Source organism: Pseudochaenichthys georgianus, chromosome 8 (genome assembly GCF_902827115.2).
Source record: "Pseudochaenichthys georgianus chromosome 8, fPseGeo1.2, whole genome shotgun sequence".
NCBI classification, from domain to species: Eukaryota; Metazoa; Chordata; class Actinopteri; order Perciformes; family Channichthyidae; genus Pseudochaenichthys; species Pseudochaenichthys georgianus.
In genome coordinates this window covers 11,474,820-11,500,156 of record NC_047510.2, presented here as the reverse complement: position 1 = coordinate 11,500,156, position 25,337 = coordinate 11,474,820, and positions in this window count along the sequence as shown.

The following is a 25,337-nucleotide window of genomic DNA, read 5'->3' as shown; positions in this document are numbered from 1 at the left end:
ATCAGACCTTGTTCAACAAAGATCATCAGACAATTGTTTTGTCTTTGAGGTACAGCCGCAGCAGAGAGTCTGAGTTTGAAGAAAGCACTAACATTTTATTTAGTGTTGTTTAATCAATCAATATTTACTGGTCTTGAATTTCCTCACTGGATTACAAAATGCTCGAATCTTATTGTACAGGGACATTATGCAGATGTAATCACCTGAAGATGAAAATATAGATTCATCGATATGTCACCATTTTAAGGAAATAGACTGTTGGTGGTATTGACCAAGCTCCGCAGCTGTAGCTAGGCGCTGCTAATGAAACTCAAGTGCTCAATTTGTTGTTTTTTCTTTATTATTAAGAATTGAGCAAGCATATCTTCCTCTTCGAAATCCCAGTTGTACTTCGCTAACACGTAGTGCCTGGGAGGGTGTGTTTGATTGTTCCCACCCTTACCTCACTTATGGACTAGGTCATGTTAGACAAGCAATCCAGTGGTTAGTTTTAGGGTCACCTCCATTGTTTTATTTTTTATTTATTCACTTTAAGAGAAAGGGATTTCAGAAACAAGTCTCACAAGTTTGGCTCGAGGTAAAATTAACAAAAGCTAACTGTTGTTAGACTATGTTCCCCCCTTCTAAACTTATGAATAATTAATGCCCTGATAATAACATCCATCATTATGGTTTACTAATAGTTATCACTTCACTTCCTCCTCCAGCACCTGGACACAGCAGGAACCTATGCCAGGATCCTGTTTGTGGACTTCAGCTCTGCCTTCAACACAACCCTCTGGCTGGAGGCTGCGCACCATCAGGACCAAAACCTCTCTCCATCAGGACCAGAACCTCTCTCCATCAGGACCAGAACCTCTCTCCATCAGGACCAGAACCTCTCTCCATCAGGACCAGAACCTCTCTCCATCATGACCAGAACCTCTCGGCACCTCAACAAGGCCCGCCCCCCCCACTGACACTTTACCTCAGCCACAACGCAGACTCTGCATGGAGATCACAGGATGGTAAATAATGCAATGTTTAAATATTGCTTACTGCCCATATTTTATATTCTATAATTTATTGCATTCTATTTCTTAATATAGTTCGCTATCTGTGTAGTTTTTACATTTTTTTATTTGTATGTACGACACCTCCTCATACGTGTGAACCTACCTGGCAATAAACCCGTTTCTAATTCTGATCTTTTTGTCCTCTAGGTTGCACTGCCACGTCTACAGTAGCGCAGAATGGACAGAGGAAACATGATTGGGCCTCAAGTTTTTTGCAGCCAATAAACATTATCCTACAAACTTGGGATAGGAGGGTGAGTGAACAAGTTATCCATTGGTTGGAACCTACATCCCCATTGTTAGACGTACTAAATCCTGTACACTGCTCCTTCAAATTGACAATGTGAACATATGTCGCCATTTTGCAATTTCTGTTATTTTCAGTTGAGAATGTTTCAAAGTAATCTTAAAAAGATTCAACTTACTTTTTGTTTCTACTGTTTATAAGTATGATGTTTAAATATGAAATGCTGTATTCATTAGTTGTACTATAATTCTACAAATATTTTTATATTTTAAGTTTTCAGAGTAATTGTTTCCTACAGAACATTTTGTGATGTCATTTTGTTGAACCTGTTTGATTGGAAAATGTTAGAAAGCTGTAAAACAGTATTCTCCCTGTAGAACTTTAGTTTCTGTATTTATTTTAGTGTTTGATCATACAAATCTAATAAAAGAAAATGTAAAAAAACTGTTTTTCTCATCAGAACTTTATTTAAGGTATTTTAATGTAACATTTTAAGACAATGGATTTTGAAAAGAGAGGAAGTTTCCTCTAAAATCTTTAAGGACAATTTCTGTATACTAATTGCTTTTGCACTTTATTTCAGTTAAAGTATTTTTACTTTAATTTTATGGTTTTTGTTTGGCAGCCTGCTGCCAGTCATTTGACCATTTTTTTTTACGGGTTTTTTGCCCGTAGAAGTTTTAGTGCTGTACTTTTATTAAAGGTTATTGACTGTAAAAAGAGCAGATACATCTGTAAAATTCTGTAAAACCTTTAAGGACAATTCCCGTAAATTAATGTTATAAGTTCTGCAAAACAATTTTATAGAAAACAATAGCAATTTTCTATAGATTATTTGGTGGAATCTATAGTAAAATTCATAGGTGAATTATATAGAATATTTGCCAATATCCTGCAGTATATTCTACAGAAATTCTATAGAAACATCAATAGATTTTTCTATAGATTATTTTGCAGAATCTATAGTAAAATCCATAGGTAAATTCTATAGAATATCTGCAAACATTCTATAGTATTCTTCAAAGAAGTTCTATAGAACTGTCCACAGATTCTATAGAATATAGGTCACAAATTCTATAGTATTCTACAGAATGGTATTCTACAGAACAGTTCTATAGAAAGCATCCATTTCTATAGGAGTCTATAGACTATTTTCTACAAAAAAAACATCTACACATTTTCTATACTATAGTATTCTATAGATTATTTCCCATAGAATCTATAGTAAAACACGTAGGCAATTTCTATAGTATGTCCGCAAAAATCCTGTAGTATTCTACAGAAATGTTCTATAGAATTCGTCCATAGATTTTTCTATAGTACTCTATAGATTTTTTTGCTAAGGGTTTTTCTGCATTTGTGTAGCTAAAAGCAGCTACCATTCAGCTAATAACACATTCAGCTTTTTCTGCATTTTCAGCTAAATTCAGCCATAAATGTTCACAGTTTACAGCATTCGCACGCATTTTCTGCAGGAAATGCATTTTCTAGTTTTATTAACTGCTCTCATCGCGACGCGATGTTTACAGTGAGAACAGCTGTGAGGTCTGTGCAGAAAGCAGAGCAGTGTGTATAATATATATCACTCAGTATAACAAGCCTACTCTTTTTATTTGCTTTAGTTTAGTAGATATCTACAAAGAATCGACATTTTTCTAAAACCATTTAGTGCTTCACATAATAAAATACACAACGGCTGTAGCCTATTTTAGGAGCTGTAGGTAGGGTTGCCAACCGTCCCATATTAGCCGGGACGCCCCGTATCTGAGCCAAAAGGGGCGTGTCCCGTACGGGACTTTGTTTGTCCCCGACTCCAGTGTAAAGGGGAAAATAAAAAATATGTTTCTGTTTGCGCGCAATGCAGTGTGTCTGGCTGCGTGCCTGTGTGCTGTATGCGAAGGGCGCTAGGACCGCTCAGTTGACAGGGCAGGCACTGTGTGTGTGTGTGTGTGTGTGTGTGTGTGTGTGTGAGGTGTGTGTGTGTGTGTGTGTGTGTGTGTGTGTGTGTGTGTGTGTGGTGTGTGTGTTGTGTGTGTTGTGTGTGTGTGTGTGTGGGGGTGTGTGTGTGTGTGTGTGTGTGTGTGTGTGGTGTGTGTGTGTGTGTGTGTGTGTGTGTGTGGTGTGTGTGTGTGTGTGTGTGTGTGTGGTGTGTGTGTGGTGTGTGTGTGTGTGTGTGTGTGTGTGTGTGTGTGTGTGTGTGTGTGTGTGTGTGGTGTGTGTGTGGTGTGTGTGTGTGTGTGTGTGTGGTGTGTGTGTGTGTGTGTGTGTGTGTGTGTGTGTGTGTGTGTGTGTGTGTGTGTGTGTGTGTGTGTGTGTGTGTGTGAGATTTTCTCCGGTGGGCCGCAGTCGCGGCATCATTGTTTGTGTGGCATGTCAGCCTGTTCAGTCATGTGGGAAAATGAGCGTTGCCGGTGGTGGAGGAGGTGATAATGAAAGAGGAGAAGAGAGAGAGGATGTGGTTCTGGGCCCTGGGCCCTGGCCCTTCTAAAAAGAAAAGACTTGTGTCTTACTGTCATAGTCTGCTCCATCATTCACCAGTAGTTTTCCATTGACCTGTCTCACCTGTTTTCCACACCCACTCGTTAACTCACTCTCTTTCTCTTCTGCACCCATTAGCTTCTGCCAGTATTTAAACCTGCACCTTACACATGTACTTTGCCTCATGCTTGTCTCTCCCGCGTTCAACACTAGATTGCCTACCCGGTTCCGACCCTGCCTGTCCCCGACCTGCCTGCTCTGCCTGTTTCCTGATCCTGCCTGTCCCTCGACTATCCTGCCTGGCCTGTTATCCGACCCTGCCTGTATCCACGCTGACCGCCTCGCTTACTCCCTGACCCTCTGCCTGTCCCTGACTCACCTTCTGCCCGCTGTCCTCCGGTGCGTTATACTGCCCGGTTGGTATTCCTACGATCCAGTGGAATCTCCAATAAAGTATAGTACCAATTCTCCTTGGTTTCTCGAGTGCTGCATTTGGGTTCTCCTTAAGATTGTGACAGAACAATCTGGCCAGAACATGGACCCAGCGCACTCCTCTTCACCAAGAGACCGTTTCGAGAGAGTTGAGGACGCTCTCCAGAGGCAGGAAGCCTCGATAGCCATCCTGGCCACCGAGGCTCATCATGCTACATCTTCACAGGACCAGACGCTAACCTATTTAGCTGCGCAGCTACAGCAGCTAACGGCTACGGTGCAGCAGCTAGTGGCAGGAGTGGCCACTCCAGCGCCTCTTCCTATGCCGTCGACACCCGCTTCTGCATCACCTCTGATGGGATTTACCCCGGAGCCTCGGGTGGGAACTCCGGAGCGCTACGCCGGGGAACCGGAGGGCTGCAGCCCGTTTCTTACGAACTGTTCTATCCTGTTTGCACTGCAGCCACACACTTTCGCTTCTGAAGCTGCTCGTGTGGCGTTCACGGTCAATCATTTGACTGGGAAAGCCCGACTGTGGGGCACAGCGGAATGGGAGCAACAAACACCCGCCTGCTCTTCGTTCCCGCTTTTTCTGCGGAGCTGCGCAAGGTGTTTGGACCCGTGTCTGTGGGTCCAGACGCTGCAGGAGGACTATTGAACCTGAGCCAGGGTAATGGATCTATAGTGGATTATGCCATTGAGTTTCGCACCCGGAGCCGCCTCAGCAACTGGAATTCTGCAGCCCAGTGTGACGCCTATCTACGTGGGTTGGCGGATTACATTAAAGACGAGCTGGTGTCGTTTGATCTGCCCAATTCACTGGATGGGTTGATTGAACTGACTTCCCGCATGGATCGGCGCATCCAGACACGGAGACGGGAGCGACGATCGGCGGAAGTTCAACATGCCTGGGCGCCCCGACGTCCGAGTTTGGCTGCGACTCCTCACCTCACTCCAGAGCCGCAACCAGGGGGGGATGAGCCCATGCAAGTGGGTCGCACCAACCTCACTTTGGAGGAACGTGAGCATCGCAGATGTCGTAACCTGTGTCTCTACTGCGGCCGGGCCGGCCATTTTGTTTCTCACTGCCCGGTAAAAGGCAAGGCTCAGCAGTAATGGGGAACATACTGGTGAGCCAAACCCCTGGATTTGTTCCCACTCAGAGACCATTGAGCCACGCCAGGTTGCTATTACCGGATAGCTCTCAGGCTCTTGCAGTTTTTATTGACTCTGGTTCGGACGCGAGTATTATGGATGAAGAGCTTATGTTGCAGTTGGGAATAGACCGGGTTCCCTTATCTCGCCCAGTTCCAGCCAACGCCTTAGACGGTCACCTGCTGGGGACAGTGACTCATCAGACTGTACCCGTTCACATGCTCCTGTCTGGGAACCATCACGAGACGATTCAGTTTCATGTTCTCCGGTCTCCACATATCCCGCTTATCCTGGGTTACCCATGGCTCCGCCGCCACAACCCTAACATTGACTGGGAGACGGGAGCCATTTTTGGATGGAGCCCCTCTTGTCATCAGATCTGTCTGAAACAGGCTGCCGCGCCTCAACGCTCGGGGAACCCCAGCCAAGTTCTGGATGTTACAGGAGTTCCACCGGAATATCTGGACTTCAAGGAAGTATTCAGCAAGTCGAGGGCTACTTCCCTACCACCACACCGGCCCTACGACTGTGCCATCGACCTGCATCCCGGCACCAGCCCTCCCAGGGGTCGATTGTACTCCCTGTCTGCTCCGGAAAGAGTTTCCATGGAGACTTATATCAATGACGCTCTGGCGGCTGGGATTATTCACCCGTCCTCATCACCTGCTGGCGCAGGGTTCTTCTTTGTAGAGAAGAAAGACAAGACCCTAAGGCCCTGTATCGACTTTCGGGGTCTTAATGACATTACGATCAATAATCGATACCCACTGCCTCTTATCTTTTCTGCATTTGAGTTGTTGCAGGGAGCAACCATATTCACTAAGCTGGACTTGCGTAACGCGTACCACTTGGTACGTATTCGCGAGGGGGATGAGTGGAAGACAGCCTTCAACACCACCTCGGGGCACTACGAGTACCTAGTCATGCCTTTTGGGCTTACCAACGCCCCTGCAGTATTCCAGGCATTGGTAAATGACGTGCTCCGAGACATGTTGGACCGACACGTGTTTGTTTACTTGGATGACATCCTGATCTTTTCCAAGACGCTGAAAGAACACGTGCACCACGTCCAGGCGGTTCTCAGGAGATTGCTCGAGAACTCGCTGTTTGTTAAAACGGAGAAGTGCGAGTTTCACACATCCTCTGTCTCTTTTCTGGGATACATCGTGGGACAAGGGAGCATCGAGATGGATCCTTCCAAGGTTGATGCAGTCACTTCCTGGCCGGTTCCAGATTCCCGGAAGCGGCTACAACAGTTCCTCGGGTTCGCCAACTTCTAGCGGAGGTTCATTCGTGGATACAGTACCTTGGCCGCTCCTCTCACAGCCCTGACCTCCTCTAAGGTTATGTTCCAGTGGTCCTCCTCGGCTGAGGAGGCATTCCAGAACCTTAAGGCCAGGTTCACCTCCGCCCCCATCCTCCGAGTACCCGATCCTGTAAGACAGTTTGTTTTGGAGGTGGAGGCTTCTGATATGGGGGTGGGAGCCATCCTGTCTCAGCGAGCAATGGACAGCCAAAAACTCCATCCCTGTGCTTTCTTTTCAAAGCGTTTGACTCCAGCGGAAAGAAATTATGATATGGGAAACCGGGAGCTGCTAGCAGTGAAGTTGGCTCTGGAGGAGTGGCGTCACTGGCTCGAGGGGACCAGTCAACCTTTCCTGGTGTGGACCGACCACAAGAATTTGGAGTACATCCGGTCGGCCCGCAGACTGAATTCCCGACAGGCTAGATGGGCCCTTTTCTTCACTCGGTTCAATTTCTCCCTCTCCTACCGCCCTGGTTCTCGGAACATTAAGGCTGACGCTCTTTCTTGTCAGTTTGGAGAGGGAGGTAACATTCCCAGAGGCTTGGACACCATCCTTCCGACTTCTCAGCTCGTCGCCGCCCTCATCTGGGAGGTGGAGGAGAGGGTCAAGGCCGCCCAGCAGGACCAGCCGGGACCCAGTGCCTGTCCTCCGAACCGCCTGTTCGTTCCGCAGACGTTGAGGTCTGATGTTCTCCAGTTGGCTCATAACTCCAGACTCACCTGCCATCCTGGGATCCAACGCACATGGGAGGTAGTCCAGCAAAGGTTCTGGTGGGCAACACTTAAGGAGGACACCAGGGAATTTGTTAATGCCTGCCCCGTTTGCAATCAGAACAAGTCTTCTCACCAAGCTCCTGCTGGTCTCCTACGACCTCTGCCTATCCCTCATTGCCCCTGGTCTCACATTTCTCTGGACTTTGTTACTGGTCTGCCACCGTCCAACGGACACACTGCCATCTTGACGGTGGTAGACCGATTCAGTAAGATGGCTCATTTTGGGGCGATACCCAAGCTCCCCTCAGCTAAAGAGACGGCGGAGCTGGTCCTGCTCCATGTGTTCCGGCTCCATGGGCTGCCTACTGATGTGGTTTCCGATCGTGGTCCTCAATTTACCTCGGTGTTCTGGAGGGAATTCTGCACGCTCCTTGGGGCCACGGTCAGTCTGTCATCCGGTTTCCATCCGCAATCCAACGGTCAGACAGAAAGAAAGAACCAGGAGATGGAGACGACCTTACGCTGTATAGTCTCCAAGAACCCAGCGGCCTGGGCTAAACAGCTGCTCTGGGTCGAGTACGCCCACAACACTCTGGTCAGTTCGGCCACCAAGCTGTCCCCATTTCAGTGTGCTTACGGGCTTCAACCCTCTCTGTTTCCGGCCCTGGAGAGGGAGGTTACCTGTCCGTCCGTCCAGGCTTTCATCCGTCGTTGTCGACGGACCTGGAATCAAGCCCGGAGAACTCTCGTCTGTTCGGCCAACCGGTACGCCTCCTCTGCCAACCGCCGACGTTCCGAAGCACCTGTCTACCAGGTGGGCCAAAAGGTATGGCTTTCCTCCCGGGATATTCCTTTACGGGTGGATTCGAAGAAACTTGCACCTAAATTCATTGGACCGTTTGAGATTGTCAGGATAATCAATCCTGCAGCAGTAAGGCAAAGACTGCCTCGGACTCTGCGGATCCATCCCACTTTCCATGTTTCCAGGATCAAACCTGTCCGAGAGAGTGCCTTGGTTCCTGCGGTCCCTCCCCCACCACCCCCCCGGATGATTGACGGCGGGCCTACGTACACTCTCTGACGACTTCTTCGTTCCCGTCGCAGAGGAAGAGGAGTCCAGTACCTGGTGGACTGGAAGGGTTACGGCCCTGAGGAGAGGTCTTGGGTTCCAGCTCGTCATGTGTTGGACCCCCGGCTCATCAGGGAGTTCCATCGGCGTAATCCCGAGCAACCATCTAAGACCGTCACGTCGATGGGCAGAGACACAGGGAGAGTCTCTCCTCTTACCGTCAGCTCTTCAGAGGAGGACAGCGAGGGGCAGGCTTCTGATGAGGATGCAGATTCCCACAGGGGGCAGGAGAGGGAGGCCGAAGGAACTTTTTCAGATGAGTATTAATCCCACCTCCCACCCTCATCTGTAGATTAGCATTTAGGGACGTCAGGAGCCGTCCATTAAGGGGGGGGTTCTGTCATAGTCTGCTCCATCATTCACCAGTAGTTTTCCATTCACCTGTCTCACCTGTTTTCCACACCCACTCGTTAACTCACTCTCTTTCTCTTCTGCACCCATTAGCTTCTGCCAGTATCTAAACCCGCACCTTACACTTGTACTTTGCCTCATGCTTGTCTCTCCCGCGTTCAACACTAGATTGCCTACCCGGTTCCGACCCTGCCTGTCCCCGACCTGCCTGCTCTGCCTGTTTCCTGATCCTGCCTCCTCACACTCACGGACTTTTTCCACGGAGAGGACGCTGGCGTTGACTGTTCGCCGCTTCTCCGCCTCTGTTACCCTCTATCACCCTCAGCTAACATTCGTTCTTGCAAAAACCTTCGATTTGGACTACTGCCCTGCATTGCACATCTCTGCTGCACTGCACATTGTTTTTAATTTCTGCCTCCGTTGCTGGCTGCCCTCACTCAGCCATCAAAGTGCCGGGTGGCTATTGCTATCTGCTACATCGCCTACCTGTCTGTCTCCGTCCCCCGCAACAACCGTGGACTCTCTCTGCCTCCTGTCTTCATCTCCGGGGTACACCTGTCCCGTCCCGCTGTTCACATCCTCCTGTCATGTCATGGATCTTCCTCGTCTCCACAACAATCCTCCACCTCTGTGCACCTAGCCCGCTAGCCGCTATCGCTGCTCACACACGGCTCTCAGCATTCCCGCCTGTCATCATGCTGACATACTCCATCTCACAGCTTCTGTCATTCACCAACTCCTCCACCCCGTCTTCCATCTCAGTCATCAGACATCTTGGACTCCTTCGTCGACCCCGCTACATTCACCGAAGCACCCGCCGCAGTTTTGTTTACTTTCAGCACGGACAATCCATAGCATCCATCTGCTCTACCCAACGCACTGTCGCACACCTGACACGTCATCAGAACGCAACTCCTACTGCTCCTTTCTCCCCCGCTCACCTACACTCCCAGCTGCATGTAATTCCTGGAGCGGATCCCACTCCCCTCCGCCTCCCAACATATATAACAAGCCATTTCTCCCCACCATCAAGCCCCCCTCCTCTGCTCCACTGCCCCCCCTCTCGTGCCCACCCCCGCGCTGCTAACCTGGCCAACCTCATACCTCTCCAGTCTGCCACCACCCCTCCAACCCCCCACTTGACCAATTTTGCCCTCCTCAATATCCGGTCACTTAACAATAAAGCCCACATCCTCCACGAAATAATTCTGGACAAATCCATTGACTTCTTTCTGCTCACTGAAACCTGGCAACAACCCAATGACTTCTTCTCCCTCAACCAAACATCCCCCCCTGGTTTTAATTATATCACTAAACCCCGCCCCTCACGCCGTGGTGGTGGGCTCGCTGTCATCTACAACCACAACATCCGGACGACAGAACTCACCCTCCCCTCAGTACCATCCTTCGAATTCCTCGCCTTCAAAGCCCCTCCCTCACTGACAGTTATCCTCATTTACCGCCCCCCCAAACCACACCCCTCCTTCCTCTCTGATCTCACTGAACTCCTCACCATTGCTTCATCCCTCTCCTCACGCCTGTTTGTTCACCATCGCCTCCCCCGTCCGCCACCCCCCCCCCCACCCAGGACCATCACCTTCCGTAATGTACGCTCTGTCGATCCCCAGCACCTCTCCGACCTGCTATCCTCTACTCTCCCCCTGGACTCGAACCTCAGCTCACCCCCCGATGAACAACTCAACCACCTTAATTCCACCCTACTCGCCTCCCTCAACAGCCTGGCCCCCCTCAAAAGGAAAAATGGTTCACCCCTGCACTCCGTAAACTGAAGCAAACCGGCCGCCAGCTTGAACGCCTTACCATGAAATCATCCCTCACAGTTCACCATGAATCCTACAAACTCCATCTCACTACCTACAGAGACGCCCTCACTGCCGCAAAAACTGCTTACCTCTCCACCATCTTTACCGACCCCTCCCATAACCCCAGGACCCTCTTCTCCACCGTCAACAAGCTCCTCAAACCCCGTGCTGACACCCTCCCTTCCTCCACTTCCACTTTATGCAGTTCATTCCTCCAGTTTTTCTCTGACAAAATCACTGCCATTAATCTCTCCCTATCCGCTGCATCTGACACACATACATCTCCCCCAACATCCACCGCCACAATTTCTCCCCCCATCTCCCTGGACCTCCCGAGCCTTCCTCCTCCCCACGGCCGCCTCTCCCAGTTCACTCTGGTTACCCCCCCTGAAATACTCAAACTGATCAGCTCCTCCAAACCCACAACCTGCTCCCTTGACCCTCTACCCACCCCTCTACTGAAGTCCTGTCTCCCCGTCCTCTGCCCCTACCTTGTCAACCTGTTCAACTCCTCCCTGTCCCAAGGAACCGTTCCCTCTGCCTTCAAAACTGCTGCTGTCACTCCCATCCTCAAGAAACCCGGTCTGGATCCCTCCTCCCTCAGTAACTACCGTCCCATCTCCAACCTCCCCTTTCTCTCAAAAACAATAGAACGCATTATCTCCAAACAACTCCACCGCCATCTCCAAACCAACCAGCTTTTTGAACCCCTTCAGTCTGGTTTTCGTCCCCACCACAGCACAGAAACGGCCCTCATCAAAGTCCTCAATGACCTCCTCACCTCTGCTGACACCGGTTCCCTCAACATCCTTATCCTCCTCGACCTGAGTGCAGCCTTCGATACCGTGAGCCACACCATCCTGCTTACCCGACTCCATGACATCGGTATCGAAGGTACTGCACTCAGGTGGCTCCAGTCCTACCTCTCCGACAGATCCCACTTCATCTCCCTCAACAACCACTCCTCTGCCACAGCTTCAGTCACCCAAGGTGTTCCCCAAGGTTCAGTACTCGGCCCCCTCCTCTTCATCATCTACATCCTCCCCCTTGGTCAGATTCTCCGCCAATACAACCTGGACTTTCACTGCTATGCCGACGACACCCAGATTTACCTCAGCACCAAATCCCCCAACAACCCCCCCCTCACCCACATCGAATCCTGTCTGACTGCAATAAAATCCTGGATGCAACACAACTTCCTAAAACTCAACAGCAATAAAACTGAACTCCTCCTCATCGGATCCAAATCCACCCTCAGCAAAACCCCCAACCTGACAGTCACCATTGATGGCACCCCTGTTTCCCCCTCCACCCAGGCACGCAACCTTGGCGTGATATTTGACCCCACCCTCTCCCTCGAGCCCCACATCCGTCATGTTGTAAAAATCTCATCTTTCACCTCCGCAATATTGCCAAACTCCGTCCCTCTCTCACCCGCCCTGCAGCTGAGCGACTCATTCACGCCTTCATCTCCTCCCGCCTTGACTATTGCAACTCCCTCCTCTACGGCATCAGCTCCACCTCCCTCAATAGACTCCAGCGTGTCCAGAACGCAGCCGCCAGACTCCTCACCCACACCAAATCATGGCATCATATCACCCCGGTCCTCAAAGAACTCCACTGGCTCCCCGTTTCACACCGCATCCACTACAAACTCCTGGTCCTCACTTACAAAGCCCTGCACCATCTGCCCCCCCCTACCTCACTGACCTCCTCACCCTCTACCAACCACCCCGGTCCCTCAGATCCTCCTCAGCCGGTTTGCTTTCAATCCCCAAGGCCAAACTCCGGAGCTTCGGGGACAGAGCCTTCTCTGTGGCAGCCCCGAAGCTCTGGAACTCCCTCCCCCAAGACCTCCGTGAGTCTGAGTCCCTCACCCTGTTCCAGTCCCGCCTCAAAACCCACCTCTTCAACTCTCTATCCATAAGCCCCCCCCCCCTCTCAATCAACTTCCTCCTGACTGCTTTTCTGTTGTGTTTTGTTTCTTTTTGGTTCTGTCTTTGTTTTTGTTTGTCTACCCTCCCTCCCAAATGTAAAGCGTCTTTGGGTTCAGAAAAGCGCTATATAAAATTGATATATTATTATTATTATTGCCTGTCCCTCGACTATCCTGCCTGGCCTGTTATCTGACCCTGCCTGTATCCACGCTGACCGCCTCGCTTACTCCCTGACCCTCTGCCTGTCCCTGACTCACCTTCTGCCCGCTGTCCTCCGGTGCGTTATACTGCCCGGTTGGTATTCCTCCGATCCAGTGGAATCTCCAATAAAGTATATTACCAATTCTCCTTGGTTTCTCGAGTGCTGCATTTGGGTTCTCCTTAAGATTGTGACACTTACAACAAACAGTGGGAAGAAAAACACAGTTGGGTAAAGCCCGTGAGTGGTGGAGATCTGTCTCGAGTCGTGTGTGTGTGTGTGTGTGTGTGTGTGTGTGTGTGTGTGTGTGTGTGTGTGTGTAGTGTGTGTGTGTGTGTGTGTGTGTGTGTGTGTGTGTGTGTGTGTGTGTGTGTGTGTGTGTGTGTGTGTGTGTGTGTGTGTGTGTGTGTGTGTGTGTGTGTGTGTGTGTGTGTGTGTGTGTGTGTGTGTGTGTGGGTGTGTGTGTGTGTGTGGGTGTGTGTGTGTGTGTGTGTGTGTGTGTGTGTGTGTGTGTGTGTGTGTGTGTGTGTGTGTGTGTGTGTGTGTGTGTGTGTGTGTGTGTGTGTGTGTGTGTGTGTGTGTGTGTGTGTGTGTGTGTGTGTGGTGTGTGTGTGTGTGTGTGGTGTGTGTGTGTGTGTGTGTGTGTGTGTGTGTGTGTGTGTGTGTGTGTGGTGTGTGTGTGTGTGTGTGTGTGTGTGTGTGTGTGTGTGTGGTGTGTGTGTGTGTGTGTGTGTGTGTGTGTGTGTGTGTGTGTGTGTGTGTGTGTGTGTGTGTGTGTGTGTGTGTGTGTGTGTGTGTGTGTGTGTGTGTGTGTGTGTGTGTGTGTGTGTGTGTGTGTGTGTGTGTGTGTGTGTGTGTGTGTGTGTGTGTGTGTGTGTGTGTGTGTGTGTGTGTGTGTGTGGGGTGGTGTGTGTGTGAGAGCAGTCAGTCAGTCAGTCAGTCAGTCAGTCAGTCAGTCAGTCAGTCAGTCAGTCAGTCAGTCAGTCAGTCAGTCAGTCAGTCAGTCAGTCAGTCAGTCAGTCAGAAAATGGTTGGTTGAAGGATAACATTAAGTCTAATAATGATGTACCGTGCATGTTCACATCATGTATACTTTGCATTACTTAATACCATTTTTCAAATATTTATTTTTTAACATTTTGGACAAAATAGCCAATTGTACATCGAGGTGCCCAGATGTCCTATTTGAACATACTGATGTACAATGTGATGTAGTAGCCTAATGCAGGTGTAAGACCATTGTGTTATAGGTATGCATAGTTTTCTATGCATTTTGAGGGTTTTGACCCCCAAAACCATTTTCGAACCCTAGGGGCTGGCTCCCCCAAAATAATTAAATAACATAACCCTAACCTGACCCTAAACCTAAAACTGAAATAAAGTAACAAAAAAAAGTAACTAAATTCACCAGAAACCTGAAAATCTTCATGCATGTGTCCCTTTTCTCCATTTCTGGAAGTTGGCAACCCTAGCTGTAGGTGCGTGTGTGTGGTGTAGGTGTGTGTGGTACAGTGTGTGCGTAGATGCAGCGGACAGACAGGTCTCAGTTGGTTTGGTGTCCTCTGCTTACTTTTAATACTTGTAAATAAAACTTTTGGCCCGTAATTTATTTTCCTCATTGTAGCGAGAGGAGAGGGGGGGATATATCCAGTCTCTGATAGTGTTACGTTATTATGATAGTGCTCTGTTTGATTCTAAAATTGTATATATTTATATAAATATATGTGTGTGTGTGTGTGTGTCCGTAGACTGTTATTGTCTCATTATACCGCACTGTGAATGAATTAAAAGTAAATATATAAGTCATCATGAACACATCTGTCCATCAGACAGAGGGCTGCCTCCTGTCATCATTAATGGACGTCTCTTTAAAATGACCGCTCAGAGGAGAGGAGTTCTCATTTCTCTAACAGCCTGCTGCTTCCCCTCCTCTCTCCTCGGTTCCCCTCCTCGGCTCCTCCGCTCGCATCTCCTGTGGGCGGGACTAAGTCTCGAGGATAGGAGTCGAGGAGGGGAGTTAGAGAAATGAGAAAGGGCCAGTGTCACTACCCGATCTCCAGCTCTGCCCGATCTGCAGTGCGCATGTGCGAGATGGTCCGCCATATTGGACAACTCCGGACGGCAACTCAAGTAGGACAACATTGACACAGTGGCTTTTGGCAAAGGTCAAAAGGAAAACTCGAAAGAGATGAGTTATTGTTATTTCAACGTGACTTCACTATTATTTAACAACTCTTTTTATTGGGTTCTTTTATTTGGGGTAAAGTACATTGTCAGAATAAGTGAGAAATGGATTTAACTTCTGTTAGACAGCTATCTAACAGAAGTTAAATCCATTTCTCACTTATTCTGACAATTTTTTCTTTTTGCGCTTCGCCAAAAGCCACTGTGTCAATGTTGTCCTACTTGGGTTGCCGTCCGGAGTTCTCCAATATGGCGGACCATCTCGCACATGCGCACTGCAGATCGGGCAGAGCTGCAGATCGGGTAGTGACAGTCAGCACCGATGCAGACTCGCTGTTTGGCTTGATAACCCACTCCCCCTCCACACTCGTTGGTTTGGAACAGCACGTAATGTGGCCGGACCCTCCGCGCGAACGCGCAAACGGAGGGGTAGTGTGTAGGGGTAGGGCGTGGTTTGGAATGTGGTGCAGTGACGAGTCCTAAAACCCGGAAGTGAGTTAGCATTTTACCACGTCCGATTCCCTCGTCTCAGAGTCAATGGGATTTCTCCATAGGATTTTGGAAAATAGCTCGAAATAAGGTCTGTGTTTGACACAAATGTAAGAGACGGATTACGTTTTGTTCTACGACATTAAATACATCAGCAGTGACCCCACCGGTGATTTTTGAAGAGTTTACGTGTCTGAAACGATGGTTGTTAACAAGTGGCTGAATAGGACTGCAGAAGTTGTCGAGGACGCTGTACGTCAATACGCCGAACACGTAAACACTCCCGCTAAGTTTGTTTCCCCTGTTCTGCATGAAAGCAAGTACCTGCGCTCTTGCAAACTGTTAAAACAAATGCTTCAACTTGTACAATTTTGAATCTGTATTTTTGAATATGGATCTTAAGTTGGCGTGACGTTGAAGCAGCGACCCTGCTGTCGGCTATAGTTCATTTATAGCATAACGTTAGCATTTTGCTTCTGGCGATTAGATTTATGATTAGAAAATTATAAAAGTAGGGAAGACATGTGGATATTATCCGGTTGAACAAAACATGCATTTATTAAACAGGTTTTTTTTTTACAGCTTCCTGTTTTTGCTGTATTGCAATGCTAAACTATCAGCAGGTCCCCACAGTAATTTCAGGAGTGATTCATACACATGAAATATGTCTCTGCTGAAAATTGTTGCTGGGTTATTAATTGGCAGGGAGTCTGACAGTACTTAGAGAAGACTCCAGAGATGGGTTGATTCATCTTTCAATTCTTCATTTGAGCAGCACTTCAAAGTTAACCATTCAAAGTGAGTCTGCAACAGAACTGCTAAAAAATATATATAATTACCATCCTGTAGCTGGAGGGAGCTTTACAGTTTTCACAAGATCATAAAGTCTTGTTATATATATATATATATATATATGTTGAGACACTGGAAGGTTTACATTCAATTTGATTACTTTTATCCCAGTAAAATAGGTACAAATAAAGCATGTATGTGTTGATTTTGGAAAATGCTCAATTTTACTTTAATTTCCTGTTAACTTTCCCATTATTTTCCTGGAAACAACTTGGTGCTGATAAGTTCTGTTTACCGTGTTTGAAAGTATCATAAAAAGACTACAGACTTTGGTGGGATGGACTTTGAATCTATATTTTCTAAAATGTTGATATACAGCTGCACTGCATTGTTTAATTTTTCATATTTAGACAACTATATTTAATGAAACCTTGTTTTTAGAGAGAAACTGCTTCTATAACTTATTTTGATCTAGCCTTTTCATATAATAACTACATGTGCACCACAAATATAAAGCCTGCCCCAACCCCCATGTTAACTATTGGAAGCTACAGTTGCCTTTTAGCTAGAAAGTTTATTAGAATGTGATGGCATTGCTTCCACATTTTGGATTAGTTAATTCTTCTACATTTGTGACACAAACATAATTAAAGCTGTCCTCCAGAATTGTTTTCCACTGTTGTTTTGGCCCAATAACGCTCAAATTGATTTAATTGATCAAGTTAATTCCACTATTATTACATCCGGTTCACTTGAGGATTTGTTTTGTGTTGAATCATTCCAGTTATGCAAATGTTCAAATTTGTTTTCAGTAGTCAGTGAATGCATGCTGGGATCCTAATTTCTTAGAGGAAATGTCCCATTTCTTTCTTCACAGACTGCTGATGTTTTTACCAATCAATACAACACACTCTCACTCCCTAAGCGTCCAATAGCGACGTTTGGTCAGTGTCCGTGGCGTCCAATTTTGACGCTCCTAGTCTCCTTCAGCGTCATAAAGGGACGCAAATAGCTTTCAACTGATTGCAATGTATTCCCATCTGCGTCGGGATTTGACGCTCATGGAAGCACGCCATTCGTGGCTGCCCTTAAAGGCAATGTGAGCATCCATTCCCATTGGATAACGGAGAATTTTACACCCGCAAGTAAGTACTCCTCTTACTGTCGATTGATTTTACAGTGATATCTGCACTACTCATCGACTAAAAAAACCAGATTATCCTTGTTAATTACACAACATTGATTGGTTTAAATTGTGTGCAATGCTTTTGTATTTTTCCCCTTCGATTCGGAGAAACAAATATGTTTTCTGAGTAAAGGATGGCAGAAGACACTACACTACCCAGAATCCCCAGCTATCGTTTGGCCTACACCATGTGCTCTGTTTGACAAACCCCGTTTTTTTCACCATTCATTCCGATGGCTGGCGTCTATGTCACATGATCTTCAAATTTCTCCCTGCAGAAAAAGAAAACATGGCCGAAATTCGTTTTATTCTCGTGGAAAATGCCTAGTTTAAAATTAGTTTGGCCATTAAAATGCGTTTTGATGTCATTTGATGCGAGAAATATGAGTTGTTATTTCAGATTATGTGTGCAGTGGATGTACATGATCTTTAGTTTGCTAGTTATACGAAGATTACTTCAGGAAATCGCGACGTTTTCATTGTTACCAAGGTGGTTGCTAGGGACGCTGCTATCGATATTATTTCTGTTATGTTGTGTAACTGTTTAATGGTGTTATCTTTATTGCTACCCCCTTCCCCGTCAATGTATAGTGTTGGTCCACAGCCTAAACATATTAGTTTAACAAAATCCGCATCTAAAGATAGCCTACGTTATTTCCCCCTGTGCAATTCCAGTCTCACATCTCAGAGCACATCGTCATTAATAAATACCGGAAACAGACCAAAATAATAATAATACCTTATTCCGAGTGTGCTTGCTTTTCTCTTTGAAAGTCATCACATAACGGCATTGTAAACACGGTTCGGCTGCATTACATATTACATATCTGCCGTAGTTCTGTATTTATAGAGCCCTGATGAGAAGACAAACACGAGGAACTGAAAACGTGACGTGGATCATAAATATATCAGCCATTAAACAACATCTTACATTTCTTTTCACACAATACGTCTCCTTGCAGTCTCAACACTAATTCGGCTCACTTTTATATTTGATCCAATTGGTAGATAGGCTGTATTTACACCATAAAGGTGCACAGCTGATGTCAAGGGACACCTGGTGGTTAAAGCATGTTATTGAATTTCAATATTTTTATTATTAGATATTAATACGATCCCTATAAAGTATATTCATTACTCGTTATTCTCTACTAATTGTTAATTAAAGACTGTATGTAATGACTAGTTTGCACATCCCTTTCAAGATTTCATGATTTCTAAGGTTTATTGACATCATATAGGCCAACACAACTGTGGTGTAGTTCTGCACTGAATGAAAAACTTGGGTTGCAGGTTCCTCAATAGTGCATTACAAGACATCTATCAATATGTGTGCATACCTCCAGCAATGTTAACTATGTTGAAGCACTTATTTTAACTGATATTATACATAATGTATTACTCTTATAAGATGTATGTAGATATTTCATCTCCGGCCTTGTCAGGTATTGAACAATCAATAAATAAAGAACACAGAATTGTTGAATATAAAACACAGATGATTTTCAAATAAACACAACTGCATATTTAACTGTTACACATGCTGATGTAACGCAAATGTTCCAACTTGGGATCAATAAAGTATATCTTATCTTAAGCTGATCGATGGCTACTGCCATATTTGCACAATGTGCCTCTGAACCTTGACAAGTGCATGTTTCAGGCTTATCAATTAATGTAATGTTATCACAGGGGTCACACACATAAGACCAGCTGTTAAATAAAGCTCTTCTGACCTTAGCTGACATGTGGGTATATTAATACTGCCCATATTGGGCACAAGCAATTTTCACCCATTTATTAATTATATGTTTTAAATGTGAGTGTTTCCTGTCCCCTAAACCTCCAGGGATGTACACAGTTTAATACTGGCAACTTCTTATTATGGGAAATACGAAAACGTCTTTTAAAACTACAACTCCCAGTAGAGACGTGCCAGAGAGAACATGTTGCGAAACAGAATAGCCAGCATGTGTAGTTCTGGGGACGGGGTGGGGGAGGGGGGACGCGGTGGACCCGTTCAAATCCAGTTTTGGACAGTCTGCCGTGGTTCCATCCCATTTCAAGTGCTGTTCGAGAATCGGCTTAACCCTCGGAGCACACTCTCCAATCACAGAGCTTGAGGACTATCACGGGGTTTGTCAAGAGCACATGGTGTAGTCCAAACGATAGCTGGGGATTCTGGGTAGTGTAGTGTCTTCTGCCATCCTTTACTCCTGGGAATGGACGCTCACATTACCTTTAAGGGCAGCCGACATAAACGAATGCCGTGCTTCCATGAGCGTCAAATCCCGACGCAGATGGGAATACATTGCAATCAGTTGAAAGCTATTTGCGTCCCTTTATGACGCTGAAGGAGCCTAGGATCGTCACAATTGGACGCCACGGACACTGACCAAACGTCGCTATTGGACGCTTAGGGAGTGAGAGTGTGTTGATCAATAATGACCCATTAACTCACGGATCCCCGGAACTGCTCAGCTTTGATACCACTGATCAGTTTGTTTATGAACACATGCTCAATGTTAATGCTGCATTTGGGCTGTTTTTGTCCTTTTTCTTGACACTGATGCTTGCTTGTTTGTCCTCTGCCTTGGATTCTCCTATTCTGCAGCTCATAAATACACCACCGTCATTCAGCCAACTCTGAGCATGTTCATTAACACTGAGGCTTGGCTTCTGAATCCAGCTAAATCCATCTGAGACGTAGTTGCCCCAGGCCAACACGTATCGCCTGCTGAGGGCTCACCATTATCAGAAAAAAACAATAGAAACTTATTCTAAAAGTTATTCACTCCTACAATTTGTTTCTAAATGTTATATTCTTACTTTTTACAATAGTTACCCCATTCAGCACACACTCAAACTCCATGGCTGGTGCCAAGCTTTCTCAGCTCACCAGAGTTTCTGTTTCTGCAGTGTATTTTCTCAAGACCTTGAAAAAACAAGTACACTCCTGCTTTCTATTCTGCAGTATGAAGGCCTTCCACTCAAGGTGACAGAGCACCACCTTTAGAAGAGCTCTCTAAAGGTGGAGTGCTGGGCTTTATGACAAGCCCTAGTTTTGGCCTACAGCCAAAAACACTCAATTCTTCTCCTCGAGGCCTCGTGTCCTCCAGGTTTCTGCTGATCCTTCTTCTGATCCTCCTTCATAGCCAACGTGCGCCACTTGCTGCCAAGTACAGTAGATACCTACCAGGTATGGATTGGTAGCTGTCAAAAAGGATCAAACATGTGCAGGGCACAGGCTCCCAGAGGAACAGACGCAATGATGCATTCCTCCCTACAGAGAATAGGGGAAAACATGTCTTTGAAAAGCTTTAGTTGCCTGTTTCTAAGTCACATGCATCTACATTCAAAGGTATCACTTACTTCAAGACTTCTTCAGAGGATAAGAAACGGAATTGTCATCCTCTGGCGAGAGAGACATTTCATTTCAGTAGGCTGAATAAAATAATGAGCATCCCACAAAGGATTTATTTTCTCTTCACTGCAGCCTTAACATAATTTGTTTTCTGTTTGTTTTCTTCCTCATGAGTGTCAAATTCATCTTATTTTTAAGCAACACAACAGATCATGAATTAAATCACGTAGACTTGAGTGGTGGGAAAATACATCTTATTGTGTGTTATTATTTTTTGTTAAGGCTATGAATCCACTGATTTAAAAACAAAACAATTATGAGGAATTTGGTGTGGTGAACAGTGGTTTAGTGTTGCAAATACTTCCTTTTCTTAATATGTATATTGTGTACATTTCTTCCACTACCACTAAAGTCACAATGATGAAACAATGCCAAAGTTGGACTGAAAGTGTGAGCTTTTACCAATTGTCAGTGGTGGAAAATAACTAAGTATATTAACTCAAGTACTGCACTCAAGTATTTATTTGAAGTACTTCCTTGAATATTTCCATTTGATACAACTTTATACTTCTACTCAAATATCACTAGATTAATTTGATACCTTTAATTTCTTGTTAATGTTAATTCAAAATTAAAATCGACAAATAAATGATGACATACTTTTATGGATTGAGATACCTGGCAGTCTGAAAAGTAATTGGAAGTTAAAACCAGCTGCAAAATTAAAGTGATATAAACAATATTTGGTCAGTAATTAGAATCCAGTGATTTATCATTTGGAAAAGGTGGTGTAATGAGCACTTGGACTTTTGATACTTCAGTATATTTATGTTTTTGTACACTTTAGTACTTTTCGTGTGAGTACTGGGTTAATATTATTCAGATGCAACCAGATTACAGATTACATTACCATAGCACAGTTTGAGGAGCCAAGGTGATTTTCTGCGGATTTCATTACATATACATTAATTATGTTAATTACATATAAACTAATGTATTAGTCTATATTATCAACAGGTTTATCTTTCAGTAATTAGTGTTTAATTGGTGATTAAAAACTGTGACGCTGCATGCAGCCATTCTTTTTCTTTGCTTTTAAAATCATGTTTGCTCAAGCTGGCCATTCTTTTTTAACATCCTGAAGTACAAGCACTAACTGAACACAAAGCATCTCATTATTTAAAAGAACAGAGGAAAGTGGATTAATAGTAAACAACACAAGAAGGCTGAAAATAGCTTGGGAGATCATTCTAAGTGTGCTGGACTTTTCTGCAATCTGTATATCTACAAAATTGCTAGTAATCAAGTTAACATTCTTTACTGTGGCCCACACGGACAAATGCGCTACAACCGCCCATCTTCACCAAAGGCGCTGCATGATCAAAACGCTGCAAAAAACTAAACCCAGCAAATAAAAGAAAAGCTACAGGCAGCTCAAAACACAAAGGAAACAGGGACACTAAAAAGTGATTCACACAGCTGGGACCAGAGCGCTTGTTGACGTTCTGGAAATGTTAAATTGGCCAACTGTCACTGTTACCAGAGTTAGTGTGTTTCATAATATATTTCAATTGACTAGTGTATTAGCTAGCCAGCTTACAGCAGATCTACATTAATATTAAAGGTGGGGTAACGTAAGTTTGAGAAACCGGCTCGAGATACACCTTTTGTTATATTCCATGGAATGCTCTTAACATCCCGATAGCAATGAATATCTGTGTGTGCTTTGACAAAAAATCCATACAAAAATATCATCTGTGGAAGCCGTACTACTGTAAAAGCACGACCAATCATCTGAGCCGGCCCGGCTAAAATAAACGTATCTCGTGCCCTCATTGGTCATGTGCGCGTTCGTGTGTGTTGGAGGAGGGGCTCTGTAAGGAAGTGGCAGATTTTTTCCAGTTGTGTATTTTCAAATTCTAGCACACTCGAGCTGGTTTCTCCAAAATTACCTACCCCACCTTTAAAAGGAATCGTACAATCACACTGTTCAAATAAGCCAATTAAACTTACATTTTAGATGAGTTGATTGTTGGCTAACTTTATACGCCCTAAACCAGTGTGCGAACTATACCACGGTCTCCGGGGGAGCCGGGATTTTTTTTGCGGGGGGGGGGTAAATACTGATCCGTGCATTAAAGGAATGGTCCACTCATTAGATAATTAATCAAAACTTCAGTATTTAGTGAAACGTTATGTTTAAACCATACCCTGAAGAAATCAGCAATATTCCCCGGTAAATAATGATTTTATAGCTCTTTTTTATCAAGACCTGTATATTCCGTCTGGCCGCCGCCATGTTTGCCATTTTCAGTAGTCACGTGATGGTCGTGACGTCATCCATGCGTTCACTTTGTCAACACACGGAAACATGGCGGGGTATTTGAGTTCGGACTCGTCAGCAGAGGAAAAAGTTTTGACCAATGTGAAGAGATTGGATGGGGGAATTCAGCCATACATATCAGTATGACAATACGACACCCTCTGTCCTTAGACCCTCACATCGTACAAGGAAAAACTTCTGAAGAAAACCCACAGTTTAAAGGGAACATGGGAGAAACCTCAGGGAGAGCAACAGAGGAGGGATCCCTCTCCCAGGACGGACAGACGTGCAATAGATGCCGTGTGTAAATTGAAAAGATAATACATTTGCAACATAGGTAGTCCAAATGTTTGGAAATACATGTGTGTATAATGGGAAGATGATATAAGATACTATATGTATGCATGTAGTACCACCCTTGCTAGCGATTCCCTCCCTTAGCATACTCAGCTTCGTTGTCCCTGGCCATAGAATCACGATTTTATGTGGCCGGAAAAACTGGGGGGAAATACACACTAGCCGGTACTACGCTATATGGAAAGGCCACCAAAAACTGTCCTGGCCTGGACGTTAAAACGGGGCTAGCCGCTGCAATGGAAATGCGCTATAACATACCTTATTCTTACTCCGAGCACTACTTCTGCTCCTCCGTCGCTTCACACTTGCAGAGGGCGATTTCTCAACTGGCCGAACTGGTGTCCTGGTCGGTGATGACACCAGAAAGACCGATGGTACTGCATCTCCATTAAGTAATGGTTGTTCCATAAATCCCATGTTATGTTTGATCATACTCTCAGAGTAGTCGTCCGGAAATGTGAAATGTTCGCTGCATACATGAGCCTGTGAATCTCTCGGTTCGGGCCGGCCACATTTCGCTAGCCACTGCCTCCGAATGTACTTCTTACGCTTACCTTTTGGCAACAGATGGAACCGAGCATTCCGTGGATTGTTCCTATCCGAATTATGGCAATATTTCGCGATACAGTGAGGCATATTTGAAGAGAGAAACTACAGTAAATAACATGGAGATCAACGTGTCTTCGAAAACCAAACGCATGGATTACGTCACGTCCGGGAAATGGCGGCGCCCACAGTGTTGATGTTATTTCGGTATATAATCAGTTTAAAATCACTGATAATGTCATCGGATTAAAAAAAAAAAAAGAACGACTGGCAGAGACTGGTCTGTTTTATCGGATGATAATTTTTAAAAAATGAGTGTCATGAGCATACCATTCCTTTAATAGCAACAGCACAGACATAGGCCTATTATAAAGAGAAAATCTGTTGCACACGGGGTGGTGCCACAGGTCTACATTTACATGAAACGTCCCGATGGATCATGTAAATGTCAACAGATTTCCCGAGCATGTATGGGCTACGCAAACTTCAATCAACTTGATAATAAATAATCCACGGACCACCAATGTAACGTTTGACTGTTTAATTAATTAATTAATCAACTTAAAATGACTCAAATGTGATCCACTCACTCCACTGTTGGCTGGTCCAGCCAGCCGGCGGCCACGGGACCACCGCAGCGCCTTCGCCCCCCATCTCGAGCAGCAGGCAAGGAGGAAGAGGAAGAACAGGTGGGGTGGTCATCAGCAGCATCATCATCTTCTTCCACATCTCCTTCGATCTCTACTACTGTATGGTAGTTGTAGTCATCAAGTTAGCTTCTCTTGGCTCGTCTTCTTGTGTCTCTTCAGCCCCCAAGTTAACGTTAGCTGTCAAGTTAGCACTAGCACTGACGTTAGCTCCCTCCTCTCTCGGTTCTGTTGTAGCAGCAGTCACAACGTACGATGTGCTACCACCAGCTACATTCGGTTGGTCTTCTTGATCAGGTTGTTTAGCCGTCTTTTTAAAGAAATTGCCTAAGTTGTTTTTTTCTTTTCGACATGTCAGCAGCAGCAACAATGCCTGGTAAACATGCAGTGCTAACTAAACGAGCTTGTGAGTGAGTGGGTAGTGGGTGGAGCTGCGGGCAGCGTGCAAGCAGGCGACACTTTTTTCATGAATCATAAACTCTAAATATAATTTTATTTCACTTATTTTACACCTTTGAAAAAAAAACATGCCCAAAATGGAATTTATTTGGTCATCATATCAGTATTTTAGAGAGCTCCCCCCAAATTTCACAAACCATGTTCCCAGGGGAGCTCATGTCACC